Genomic DNA, 14,379 nt, shown 5'->3' with positions numbered 1-14,379 from the left:
CATTCACGAGGAGCCCTTACCAGGCAACGTAACTTGCGAGACCATACCAGTTACGCTTTGCACTGGAGCGCTCCATACGGAAACAATCTCTTTCTTTGTACTGGAAAAGGCTATGCAACCTATCGTCCTGGGGTTACCCTGGCTGCAAATGCACCAACCTCAATTTGATTGGGCATCCCTGAATCTCTCACGATGGGGCCCAGAATGTCATGGGAGGTGCCTTAAGGAAATCTCACCTATCATATGCATGCCTACTACTCCAGCGATGCCAGGACTGCTGCCCCAATACGCATCCTTCGAGGATGTGTTCTCCAGAGGCTGATATTCTTCCTCCACATAGGCCCTATGACTGTGCCATAAGATTGAAGCCCAATACTGAGCCACCAAAAGGACTGGTGTACCCTCTCTCAGTTCTTGAGAATAAAGCTATGTTCAGAATACATTGAAGAAAATCTCCAGAAGGGCTTTATCCGACCATCTGAGTCGCCAGCTGGCGCAGGCTTTTTCTTTGTGGGGAAGAAGGACGGTACCCTATGCCCATGTATCGATTACCGAGCTCTAAATGAGATCACGATCATAGACCGTTACCCCTTGCCGTTAATCTCGGAACTGTTTGACAGGCTGGAAGGTGCCAAGATATTTTCAAAACTTGACCTGAAGGGGGCCTACAACCTTATTCGCGTACGGAGTGGTGATGAGTGGAAAACGGCCTTCAATACACGCGACGGCCACTTCGAGTATCTTGTAATGCCGTTCGGGTTGTGCAATGCGCCTGCCATATTCCAAAATATGATGAATGACATCTTGCGGGACCTGCTGTACAAGAATGTTGTGGTCTACCTGGATGACATATTAATCTTCTCCCAGGATTTGGACACCCTCATTGCAGATGTCAAGCAAGTACTCCACTGTCTCCGCGAACACTGGCTGTACGCCAAACTCTCCAAGTGTGAATTTCACAAAGACTCTGTGCCTTTTCTAGGCTACATAGTATCGAAAGAAGGTTTTCAAATGGACCCTCACAAACTTGAAAGTATCAAGAATTGGTCTCAACCTACCAGCCTGAAGGCCTTAAGGAGATTCCTGGGGTTTATCAACTATTATCGAAGCTTTATAAAGAACTATTCCTCCTTAACCATACCCTTGACGGTGATGACTCACAAGGGTGCCAACGCTTCAAAATGGTCCACAGAGGCCATTTCCGAGTTTGAGAAATTGAAGACTGTCTTCTCCACTGAACCATGCTTACGGCATCCAGACCCCAACAAGCCTTTCATAGTTGAAGTTGATGCTTCAGATGTGGGGGTAGGGGCTGGGTTGAGCCAAGCGGGAGACTCAAAAACCTTACGACCCTGTTCATTCTTCTCACGAAGATTTTCTCTAGCCGAAAAGAACTACGGGATAGGTGACAAGGAGCTCCTGGCTATTAAGCTTGCATTCGAGGAGTGGCAGCCATGGCTCAAAGGCACTCAACATCAAATAACCGTCTTCATGGATCATAAGAACCTTGAGTATCTCCGCCACGCACAACGTTTGAATTACAGACAGGCCAGGTGGTCTTTATTCTTCAACGTTTTGATTTTGTGCTTAAGTATCGACCTGGAGATCGAAACATTAGAGCAGACGTGCTGTCTCGCTCGTTTCATTCAGAAGATGTGCCTGATGAACCACAGCACATAATAGAGCCGAGGAAGATATCTCTAGCAACCAGCCAGTCTGTTTCCGCTGGTGATGCCACCATCTCTCATCCAGCAACTTCTACTGGAGAGTCATCTTTAGAAGTGGGTCTTGGACATACCCTACCATCACCACTTCCACTTCAACCTTCAGTGACGTCCACAGCAGCTCAATCCATTGCTGCTGACATCATCAATAACACTCTGCAAGATTCTTCCAAATCTCAAGATCCACCTGTCATCAATGCAGAAGATGACTTAGAAATTAAGATCAAAGTGATTCTGGATGTTCGTAACAGAGGCAAGACTTTTGAATACCTTCTGATTTGGGAAGGCTTTGGCCCCAATTTAATTTCTTGGGAGCCTCAGACTAATATCTTGGACAAAGAGATGCTTCATCAGTTCCACCTCGTGCATCCTTCTAAACCTAAGCCTGATCATGGGGTAAAAGGGGCACTTAGGGTTGACAAAACCATAGCAGAGAGATTAAATGAATTCTTTGCTTTGGTATTCACTGAGGAAGATGTAAGAGATATATCAATGCCAGAAATTATATTCAAAGGTGATGATTCAGAGGAACTGAAATAAATCTCAGTGAATCTGGAAGATGTACTAGGGCAAATTGACAAACTAAAGAGTAGCAAATCACCTGACCCAGATGATATACATCCCAGAGTGCTGAAAGAACTGAGAATTGAAATTGCAGACCTGTTTTGGAAATTTGTAAACTATCAATAACATCTATGGTACCTCAAGACTGGAAGGCTGCCAATATAATGCCAATTTTAAAAAGGGTGCATCGGCATCGATGGTTGAGGTATCGGAAGGACTCCCGATGGAGGAATGCGGAACGGTGTTTCTCCTCCCAATGACAGGTTAAGCGGGAAGGCACCGGAGCCATCCGTGACCCAGAATCCATCGGTGGAAAAGTGGCTATGAGTGCATCCATCTTCGAGAGCAGCGGTGCCAATCCTGCCGGAATCGGATCGGTGATCGGTTCCACAATCGGCACCGGTTTCGGTGTCGGAGGAACTTGGACTCTGTGCATTGCCTTATCGATGGCCTCCTGAACCATCTGGTCCAGTTCTTCACGGAGACCTGGAGCAAGCAGCCCCGGCTCCAGAAGGGAAGAAGGAGGCAGAGGCATAGCTGGAGGGACCACCGTTAAAGGCGGAATCTCAGCTCCCGATACCCATCCGGTTGCCTCGGTGACCCGGTCGCAGAAAGGGTTGGTGCCTTTTCTGGATGGGGTTTCTTCGATGGTGGCTCGGACGATGGCGAGGTCGATGATTTTCCTTCATCAATGGTCTGAGACTTACGGTGTCAATGCCGATGTTTTTCTCTATGATCCCCTTGGTCCTGAGGGGGAGTAGAGGTAGTCGAAGGCCGAGAAGTCGTTGATGCCGGACGGTCACCGGCCGGTGGCCAATACTGGCGCGAAGTGGATGGTGCCGGTTCAGATGACGTCAATGCAATAGATGGCGTTGGAGTTTGAGAACGGAAGAGAAGTTCCATTTTCTCCATTCTGGCCTTGCGACCTTTTGGTGTCATTAAGGCACATTTGGTGCAAGTCAGGACATCATGCTCGCACCCGAGACACATTACACAGACTTTATGCTGGTCTGTTATGGACAAGGTGCGAGTACAGTCCGGCACTGATGGAACTCTGATGCCATGGCCTTTGAAAAAATTTAGCTGCAGTATGGTCGATGGCCAGTAGGCTGTGAGGGCCAAACTTGACGGGAATCGACCGAAAACTGGTAAAAACTTACCGGAGTACTGCAGAGTCAAAAATTCGAAGGAGGGACCCCTGAGGGGTATGAAAGTTTTTAGTAATTCCGTGAGGAAAATTCCTGTCAGGAATCTCTGTGGAGCTCCTTAACCCACGTGGCTACTGCTGCTTGGAAAAAAGAAGACTGAAGGGGGACCCCTGCTGGCTGCAGGTTTAGTGCCATGCTGGGCATGCCCAGTAGGTGCCAGTGAAAGTTCTAGAAACTTTGACAAAAGTGTTCCGTGATTGGGCTCCATCCTGTGATGTCACCCATATGTGAGGACTACCATCCCTTGTCCTGTGAGAACCCTAATTTCTCTTAGCATTTTATCATCTGTCTCCCCATTTTGGTCAGGTGGATGGTAGTGTATTCCTATTGCTATTATCTTCCACAACACAAATGGGATTTCTACACAAAAAGATTCTACTATACATTTAGTCTCTTGCAGGATCTTTATCCTGTTAGAATCTATGCCATCTCAGACAAAAAGTGCCCCCCCCCCCCCCCTTCACCAAATTGCTCTGCTTTATGATTGCAATATAATTTATACCTTGTTTTGGCACTATTCCATTGGTTATCCTCCTTCCACCATGTCTATGAAGTGCCAATTAAGTCTATTTCATTATTCATTGCTCTCTAACTCTCCCATCTTAACACTCTAACACTTAACACTCTAACTCTCCCATCTTAACTTCCTAGACTTCTGGCATTGTCATACAGCCATTTCAAAGTGTGTTTTTTGTTTGTATTAACAGCTTGCTTTGGAGTTTTTTTTAATCTCAGGTAAGTATTTACTTATAGGTACATAGACTACTTTTGCTTATATTGGAACCTCTCTGTTGGGATGCTCTAAATCTCCTGCTTCATTAGTATCCTTTGAAACATCTGCCTCCGAACCATATGCTGTTGAATGACTGTCTGTTTTCCCCTTTGTTCTAGTTTACAAACTATTCTATTTCCTTTTTAAAGGTAGTGCCAGCAGCTTGGTTCCACCCTGGTTAAGATGTGGCTCATCCCTTCGGGAAAGACTCCCTCTTCCCCAAAAGTTTCCCTAGTTCCTTACAAAACTGAATTCTTCTTCCTTCACTATTGTCTCATCCACTCATTGAGACTCTGGAGCTCTGCTTGCCTCTGAGGACCTGCATGTGGAACAGGGAACATTTCAGAGAATGCTATTTAGGAGGTTCTGGATTTCAGCTTTCTACCTAAGAGCTTAAATTTGGCTTCCAGAACCTCCCACCTACCTTTTCCTATATTGTTAGTGCTCTCATGTCTGACAGCTGGCTCCTCCCCAGCACTAAAATCTTATCTAGATGATGCATGAGCTCCACCACCTTTGCACTAGGCAGGCATTTATTTATTTATTATTATTTTTTATATACTGACATTTGATCTGCCATATCACATTGGTTTACATTCAGGTACTGTAGGTATTTCCCTATCCCCAGAGGGCTTACAATCTAAGTTTGTACCTGATGCAATGGAGGGTAAAGTGACTTGCCCAAGGTCACAAGGAGTGACAATGGGACTTGAACCCTAGTCTCCTGGTTCATAGCCCACTGCTCTAACCACTAGGCTATTCCTCCTCCCCCTCCAGCCACTTGCTATCTACATTCTTAATAATTGGATCACCAAATATGACAGTTGACCTAACCCTTCCCTCCTGGGCAGTAGCTCTGGGAGACAATGTATTTCCTGGAGAGCAGGTCCCTGCTACAGGATCACGTCCTGCTGTACCAGACTGATGCTGTCTGACCAAGAGACCTTCCTCCTTCAAGGCAGCACCAGGGCTGCCAGACTAGAGTTGAAACTTGGCTATGTCACTGAAGGTCTTATCTATGAACCTCTGTCTGCTTCAGCTCCTCCAAGTCTGCCACTCTAGCCTCCAGAGATCGGACTTGTTCTCTAAGAGCTAGAACAGTGGTTCCCAACCCACTCCTGGGGACCCCACAGCCAGTCGGATTTTCAGGATATCCTCAATGAATATGCACGAGAGAAAATTTGCATGCACTGCCTCTATAACATGCAAATTTTCTCTCATGCATATTCATTGTGGATATCCTGAAAACCTGACTGGTTGGGGGGTCACCAAGACAGGGTTGGGAACCCAGAGCTAGAAGCTCTTTGTACTAGGTGCACACATACGACTTCCTACTGGTGGGTAAAAAAAAATCATACATGTGACATTTGATGCAGAAGGCCCTCCCCCTTGCTGCTAGATAGCTGCCTTCATTTTAATTTTGTTGAGTTCTTAGTTATGTTTAGGTTGCTAAGGGAGTAGGAATGTATAAATAAGAGTCCTTTACATTTATTGGTATTTTCTGTTACAGTTCTGGCCGCGAGCGCCGCAACCAGACCCTTACTTCCTTGCTCCTGGACCTGTTCCCGCTTCTGGAGGCCTGGTTTGCGGCCTGTTCGGCGGCGTCCCCGCGGGGGTCACATCACCGGGAAACCTCCCATGGACACCCTGCTCCTAGGCATACATGCGCGTGCCACTTGGGCGCTTTTCTAGGCCGTTTCCCGCCAGTGGTGACTCTGCCCAGTTCCTGACATCAGACACTATGGCCTTGATAAGCCGGCCGCGGACACTCAGTCTTGGCCTTGCAATGGGTTTACCTCCTGGTTCCCTGTGGCTTCGTGCCCCGGAGTGAGATGCCTTGGTACTCGCTCCGTTCCTGATTGCCTGCTACAGTACCTGCTTGGTTCCTGCTTGCCTGCTACAGTTCCTGCCTAGTTCCAGTACCCTAGTCTTGCTACAGTTTCTGCCTGGTTCCAGTACCCGAGTCTTGCTACAGTTCCTGCCTGCCTGGTTCCAGTACCCGAGCCCTGCTACAGTTCCTGCCTGGTTCCAGTACCCAAGTCTTGCTACAGTTCCTGTCTACTGTTCTAGTCTGGTTCCAGTTCTCAGTCCTGATCATCAACCCACCTAAGTCCCAGCGGCCGGGCCCCTACGGGCTCCTCCCGGGGGGGCTTCGGCTTCCAAGGGTGAAGCCGCCTAAGTCCCAGCGGCTGGGCTCCTACAGGCTCCTCCCGGGGGAGCACCAGCTTCCAGGATGAAGAGCACCTCTACGTCCTGCCTGAACATCTGCCTCCCGGCCTGCCATATACTAGAGACATTGAACACCTATCTTAGTCTCCTGCAGGTCGGCCCAAGGGTCCACTAAATTGAGACTCCATAACAGATTGCAAGGCCATGGACTCAGCGGATGCGCCCGCTCCCTCGGACCTGCCCAGGATGGCCCTTCAGATGCTACAGCACCAGAGCTGCATTGATACTCTGGCAGCCACGGTGGAACAACTGTCCTCTCGCCTGGAGTCCTTGCCTCCTGCTGGCGGGGTCCCCGAGGGACACAGCTCTTCTGTGACTCAGCTACCGGCACCCTCTCGCTACACTGGTGATTCAAGGACCTGCTGCAGCTTTCTGAACCAATGTTTTGTATGGTTCTCTCTGTTGCCTCGGCAGTTCCCCTCGGATGCGGTGAAAGTGGCGTATATCCTGTCCCTGCTTGATGAGAAAGCCTTAATATGGGCTTCTCCCCTTTGGGAAAACAATCATCCCTCGCTAATGAACTTACAACAGTTCATCTCGAACTTCCGACAGGCCTTTGATGAGCCCGCCCGAGTAGCTATGGCTACATCGTATCTGCTGCAACTCCATCAGGGGGCTCGCTCCTTGGCAGATTATGCTATGGAATTCTGGACGTTAGCCCAAGAAGTAGGTTGGCAGGATGGAGGTCTTAAGGCCATCTTCTTGGAGGGTCTCGCCGGACGCATAAAGGATGAGATTGCTGCCCGAGATCTGCCGGAGGACCTCAACGACTTGATAGAGATGGCTGCCCGCATTGACCGCCGCCTACAACAATGGGCCAAGGAGCAGCACTCCTCTCGCCACAATTCTGCTTCTGTGTCAGCGAGGTCTGCGTCTTCTCCTAAGACTTCTCGTCCAGACCCTCCCACCTGCGAACCCATGCAGCTGGGACGGGCCCCGCTCTCTGCTGAAGAGAGGCAACGTCGCCGTTCGTTGAAATTGTGCTTGTATTGTGGCCAGAAGGGCCACTTCTTGGCATGCTGCCAGGAGCGTGTGGAAAACGCCAAAGCCTAGGAGGTCGGGAGGAGCTCCTCCTAGGCTGTGCTACAGCTCCTCAATGTACCGTGCCTGTTACCCTGGAATACCCTGGAGGGTCCATAGAAACCCTGGATTTTGGAGCCGGAGGTAATTTCAACCCGCAGGACTTACTCTCCAGTTGCGAATTCCTATGCATAGACAGGAGGTCCCGTTGCGAATTACCTCCATCCAGGGGACGCTCCTTCCAGGACCTGTCCTAATGTCCATGGCACCCTTTACCGTCCGCACCGGGGCGATCCATTCGGAAGAGATAACCTTCCAAGTGTTGGATAAGGCTGTCCACCCCGTTGTGCTAGGGTTGCCGTGGTTACAGAAGCACTCGTCCACGATTCAGTGGGATACTCTACAGATTGTCAAGTGGAGCCCTTTCTGCCTAGCTAACTGTATGAAAGTGCCTAGGGCTCCCGCACTCCCGTTGATGCACTCTGCCCTAGGTCCTCTTGCACCTTATGAGGACTTCACGGATGTTTTTTCCAAGACCAAGGCGGAGATCCTTCCGCAGCATCGTCCGTATGACTGTGCTATAGACTTGTTACCTGGAACTATGCCCCCCCGAGGAAGGGTATGTCAATCTTATTAGATGTCTGCTACAGCTCTGCAAAAGATTGCAATCTTTGTAGACAAATGTTGTATAAATTGAATCATATGCAAGTGAGGAGCTACTCATCTGGAATTTAACATAGCCCCTTGGAATACTTTCTTTTGACATGTTGTCCAGCATCCTCAGTAATACTGAACTCAGTCAGAGTTTTAATCATTGGCTAAAAGTCCTCCTTAAATGTTTTAGAAAATGTATGAAACTATTACAAAAATTTGAATTTTTTTGTGCTTATTATCATGCAAGAATGAAATATCTTTCTAAAAGTATACCATAGGTTGAAGCTCTTGAGGTTATTCAGTACACATTAAATATGCTGACAAGACCTTTTCACATTCCAACAGAGTACATTATGAAGTTAGTTATTTTGGCTTTCAAGAAAAATTATTTTCTTTTTAAGGCACTATTTACCAACAAGTTGCAGGTATTGCAAGAGGGGACAGTATGTTATGGGAAAGATTCATAGATAATGTATTTCTAATTTGGGAAGGAACAGTAGATCAGTTATTGTCATTTCATCAGTGGATAAACACATATATAATTTTAAAAGGTGCACACATGCACCCATAAATGCACGTATTGGGCATGTGAGCAAAAATATGTAAAATTTTAAATTGTGTGTGCACCATTTAAAATATCCCTACTGCACATATATGTTGGAGTCTTATGCGTGTACTCACAAGTGAGAGAGAGAACCTCTTTTAAAGGGAAAATCTGATACTCTATATATATATCCCCCTGTAGGGGGTCACTTTCAATTCAAGGTGGGTTTTGGAGGGAGCAGTGTTACAAGGGTCTACAGATCCTTGTGCCCTAGGCAGACCAATGTAGGATCTACAGATCCTTGTGCCCTAGGCAGACCAATGTAACACCAACCCCAAAAACCCACCCTGAGTTGAAAGTGCCCCTCTTATAGTGGGATCTGCCCCTATATATATATATATATATATATATATATATATATATAGGCAGATTTTATAAAACTACGCGTGCGTGTACTTTTCTTCGCACAAACAAAAGTACGAGGGATTTCAATAGATACGTGAATAGCCACGCGTATCTGTTAAAATCCGGGGTTGGCGCTCGCAAGGCTGCCCAAAATCGGCAGCCTGCGCACGCCGAGCCGCACAGCCTGCCTCCGTTCCCTCCGACGCCACTGCGAAATTGGAGGGAACTTTCCTTCCACGTCCCTGCACCTTCCCCTCCCTTCCCCTACCTAACCCACCTCCCCAGCCCTATCTAAACCCCCCCTACATATGTTCCTTTGTTGCACAAGTTACGCCTGCCCGAGGCAGGCATAACTTGCATGGGCCGGGCCACGCCACGCCACGCCCCCGATGACATGCCGACCGCGCCAAGCCCCCGATGATGCACTGGCCGCGACGCCCCCCCCCAAGAAAGCCCCGGGACTTGCGCGTGTCCCAGGTCTTTGTGCGCGCCGGCAGCCTATGCAAGATAGGCTTGGCGCGCACAGGGAGGGGTTTGGGGTAGGTTTTCGTGGGTTACGCGCATAACCCTTTGAAAATCTACCCCATAGTGTCAGAATGGCCCTTTAAGAGGCTCTCTCTCTCTTCACCTACCCCCCCCCCCCCCAGTTTATGCCTCAGCAGGATAAATAGTAAAGTTACCTGTATAACCTGGTGTGCCAGGGGTTACACAGGGGTTATGCACATATGTCTTGGCCCTGCCCCTTTTCTGCCTTATTGTTAATGCACACAAAAGTATGCAAATGTGTACTTCCCAGCTTCTTAAAATTCGCATTGCTCACACGCAGCCCAAGTGTGTGTAAGGGGCCATTTTTACATGAGAAATGCTTTTAAAATCTCCTTGCTAATGAGCATATCCAGTTTTCTTTGGTTTATGATTTTGATGAAATATTTTTAGATCTTTAGGTAATTAAAACAAAAATTAGATCTTTAACTTCAGCTTTATACTAGAAGAAAACATGGGGCAGATTTTCAATGGGGTACACTTGTAAGATATGCGCGTACCCCCCCCCCCCCCGAAAACCTGCTCCGAGTTCCCCGGGACGCGCGTAAGTCCCGGGGCTTTCCTGGGGGGACAAGTCGCAGTGGCACGTCGTCCGGGGCGGGGCCATGGGTGTGGTTTGGCCCGGGGCGTTTCTGGGGTGTGGCCAAGGCCTCCGAAACTGCTCCCATTGGCTCAGTGTGCTGCGGCAGTCAAAGCAAACAGAATGTTGGGAATTATTAGAAAGGGAATGGTGAATAAAACGGAAAATGTCATAATGACTCTGTATCGCTCCATGGTGAGACCGCACCTTGAATACTGTGTACAATTCTGGTTGCCGCATCTCAAAAAAGATATAATTGCAATGGAGAAGGTACAGAGAAGGGCTACCAAAATGATAAGGGGAATGGAACAGCTCCACTATGAGGAAAGACTAAAGAGGTTAGGACTTTTCAGCTTGGAGAAGAGACGACTGAGGGGGGATATGATAGAGGTGTTTAAAATCATGAGAGTTCTAGAACGGGTAGATGTGAATTGGTTATTTACTCTTTCGGATAATAGAAAAACTAGGGGGGGGCACTCCATGAAGTTAGCATGTGGCACATTTAAAACTAATCGGAGAAAGTTCTTTTTTACTCAATGCCCAATTAAACTCTGGAATTTGTTGCCAGAGGATGTGGTTAGTGCAGTTAGTATAGATTGGATAAGTTCTTGGAGGAAAAGTCCATTACCTGCTATTAATCAAGTTGACTTAGAAAATAGCCACTGCTATTACTAGCAACGATAATATGGAATAGACTTAGTTTTTGGGTACTTGCCAGGTTCTTGTGGCCTGGATTGGCCACTGTTGGAAACAGGATGCTGGGCTTGATGGACCCTTGGTCTGACCCAGTATGGCATGTTCTTATCTTATCTGCCATTTGGATGCCCAGTTTTCCAGTTTCTCAAGATCTTTTTGCAATTTATCACAATCGGCTTATGAATTAACTACTCTAATTAATTTTGAATCATCTGCACATTTGATTATCTCACTCATCATATTCCTTTCCAGATCATTTATAAATATGTTGGGGCAGATTTTAAAAGGTACGCGCATGGCCTACATTTGTGCGCACATCCCGACGCGCACAAATGTACACCTGATTTTATAACATGCACACGCAGCTGCGCACATGTTATAAAATCAGGGGTCGGCGCGCACACTAGTCCACCAACTTTGCACCAGGTAGGCATGTTACCAGGTGATTCTCATGCCTACCAGCCACCCAGCTATCTACATTCCTAATAACTGAATCACCAATTATGACGGCCGACCTAACCCTTCCCCTCCTGGGCAGTAGACCTGGGAGATACATCCTTGGTGCGAGAGGACAATGCAAGAAGATAATTTTACTGCTATTAATTTTACTATGAACACCTCTGAATGTGTGTGTAAAACACCCTCCCTAACCTCAACCCAACTCCCAAAAATCCATCCAGATTCATAGTACCCCTCTAGAGGGCATTTATATATATATATATATATATATATATATATAAATGCCATTATATATGTCTTAGAGAGAGAGACAGACACTATACAGAGTCTGTCTTTCTCTCCCTCCCTTTCTCCCCAAGCATGCAAGATACATGCGTAAAGGCTGTAGAAGTACACGTGGAATCAATATTTTAAATGTTATGCGCATACTTTATAAAATAAGGCGTATTTTTGCTCTCGCAGCAATATGCAGGTTTATGGGCACATGCGTGTTCCTTTTAAAATTTACCTGTCTATTTGCAACTGATGTAATGGATGGTGAAGTCACTAGCCCAAGGTCAGAATGAGTGTCAGGATTTGAACCCTGGCTTCCCTGGTTTATATTCTGCTGCTCTAACTAGTAGGCTATTACTTCACTCCTCCTACTCCATAAAGGAGGGGTAAGACATCTTCAAGTGGAGACATGCTGGTGAGGATAGAGATCAGATGGAACACCTGTGGACTGATCATCTTTTGAACAAAGAGAGAGTGAGGCACTAGAAAGAAATCCTTCTTCAGAATCAAATATTTCAATAAGAGGAACTTTTGGAGATGTCTTATCCTTGAAAGGAGAATAACTCCGATTCCAAGTAGGTTGAACTATTTCATCCCTGATTTTATATGGCAGAACAGACTGGGTATCCAGTCTTGAAGCCCTGGTGTCCAAAATAGCTCTCACTTCCTCAAACAGAGGAGGGGCAACTTCAGTATATCAGTAAAATAATTCTTTACAAAATCTTCCCACCATTTCTTTAGAACAGAATGGTGGTCCACTGGACAGGAACTGCCAGAGAGGAACCATCCAATGCTAGGACCAGAATTGGCATTTTCATTGGTGAAGACTGTTCCATTCTTGGCAGAGATTTCACTAGATTATTTCCAGTATTGTTTTATCTTTTTGGCGCTAAAAAAAACCCCATTGGTGCAAAGATGATTTGTGTGCCGACAAGGCATTGGTGACTATGCTAGTCAATGTCGCTGGCTTACTGTCTGCACCGAAGAAACATTTAGTGTACTGCATCAACTCCTACATTGATAGCTCTGTGCCTTGTACCTTGGACGATTTTCTCTGCCTTACTGAGTCAGCGATCATCGGCACAAGTGTGGGAGCTGCTCTTACTCCTTTTCCATGCTGGTACCCTCTTGGCAAGGAAGACTGCAATTTATCTCCCTTTTTACAGGAGGGTAAATAACACTTGCACCAAGACTGTGCTGAGTCTTGGCTTTGAGCATGAGAGGACCTAGCTTGGGCAAAGGTCCCCTTGCAGATAAATGCTTTCTTCTCTTTGCAGAAAATTAAAAGTAAGGAGATTCTAAGAAGTTACAGAGTGTGTGACTCCTGGATCTTCTAGCTCTGGGAGACATGCGTGAAAAAAGGATGCAGTTCAGGACCCAAATCATCTCACACACCATCATGGAAGTCGGTCAAAGATAGCTTGGCTTTGATTCTGACATCTTGAAAAATAAAATTGAAGTGATGTCAAACTGTATCTTGCAAAGAGGGATTCTTGGCAACCACCAAGAAAGAATGGATTTATTTTGTCCTGCCTTCCTTCCATTTATAAAACCAACCCTCCAGCAGAGGATCGGAGTACAAAATATAATACATAAATAAATCAATATTACACACATCAAATAAACATAAAACCAAAACCATGGAAATATAAAAAAATAAAAGCAATAAAAACTTTATTAATAAAATTCAAGATAAAAAGGACAAATAAATGCATAGGTTATAAAATAAAAAAGGCCAAAGCAAGCAACCAGATTTTACAAGATTTTCAAAAGCCTACTTGGCAACGAATTCCAGAGGACAGAAATAATACAAGAAAAGGCTTTTTTTTTTTCTAGTATCAATTGGTCATCTCTAAGAGAAAGGAATTCTAATAAAACCTTCTGAGAGGAGTGTAAATCTCTTTTAGGATAACACTTCACATGACACCTCAAGTATTGAGGGCAAAAATTGTGAAGAGATTTAAAAATATAAAAAAGTTAATCTTAAATTGAATATTTAAAAGAAATAAGCAGTCATGTACAGATTTCAGGATTGGTGAAATGTGGTCAAGTAATAAGATTGAATATTTTAGCAGCTGTATATGGAATTATCTGTAATTTACACAATGAAGACTCAAGTTCAGCATACAATGAATTACATAATCTAGGTGATTTATAATCAGTGCATGAATTACTGTTGCCAGATTTACTTAAGAAAGATAAGGGTGTAGGTTACAGACCTCATGGATACAACACACTTGCAATGTGACTCTGAAAAGTAAGGTTTGAATCTAAAATCAGTCCCAAACTATGGACTGGGTTTTATTGGCAATGTGTAACCCCTTCTACTATCAGGGTAGGGACAGAAAAAGGGACTGAAGGTTTTGTAACCCACTGATTCTAAACATCATTGAATATACATATGTACATTTGTCAGACCAAATTGTTTTAACATACCTCTTTTAAAGATGTTCACATATCCCTAATAAAAAGTTATGGAAAAATAAATATACCCAAAAGCTTTCATGTGTAGTGGAAACATTGAAACTTATGGTACGGCAACTGGAAAGATGATGTGAAAACTCATTATATTGCCCTTCCAAATATTCATCTGTTGTAGATCAATTTTTATCATAAAGGTTATATAGGTTGGAAATTATTTGCTTGTTAATTTAAAACAAAAAATTCACAGTTACTGTGAAATAGGCAGAACTGAGATACAGAAAGGT

Source organism: Rhinatrema bivittatum, chromosome 3 (assembly GCF_901001135.1).
Source record: "Rhinatrema bivittatum chromosome 3, aRhiBiv1.1, whole genome shotgun sequence".
Lineage (NCBI taxonomy): Eukaryota > Metazoa > Chordata > Amphibia > Gymnophiona > Rhinatrematidae > Rhinatrema > Rhinatrema bivittatum.
This window is presented reverse-complemented; position numbering follows the sequence as displayed.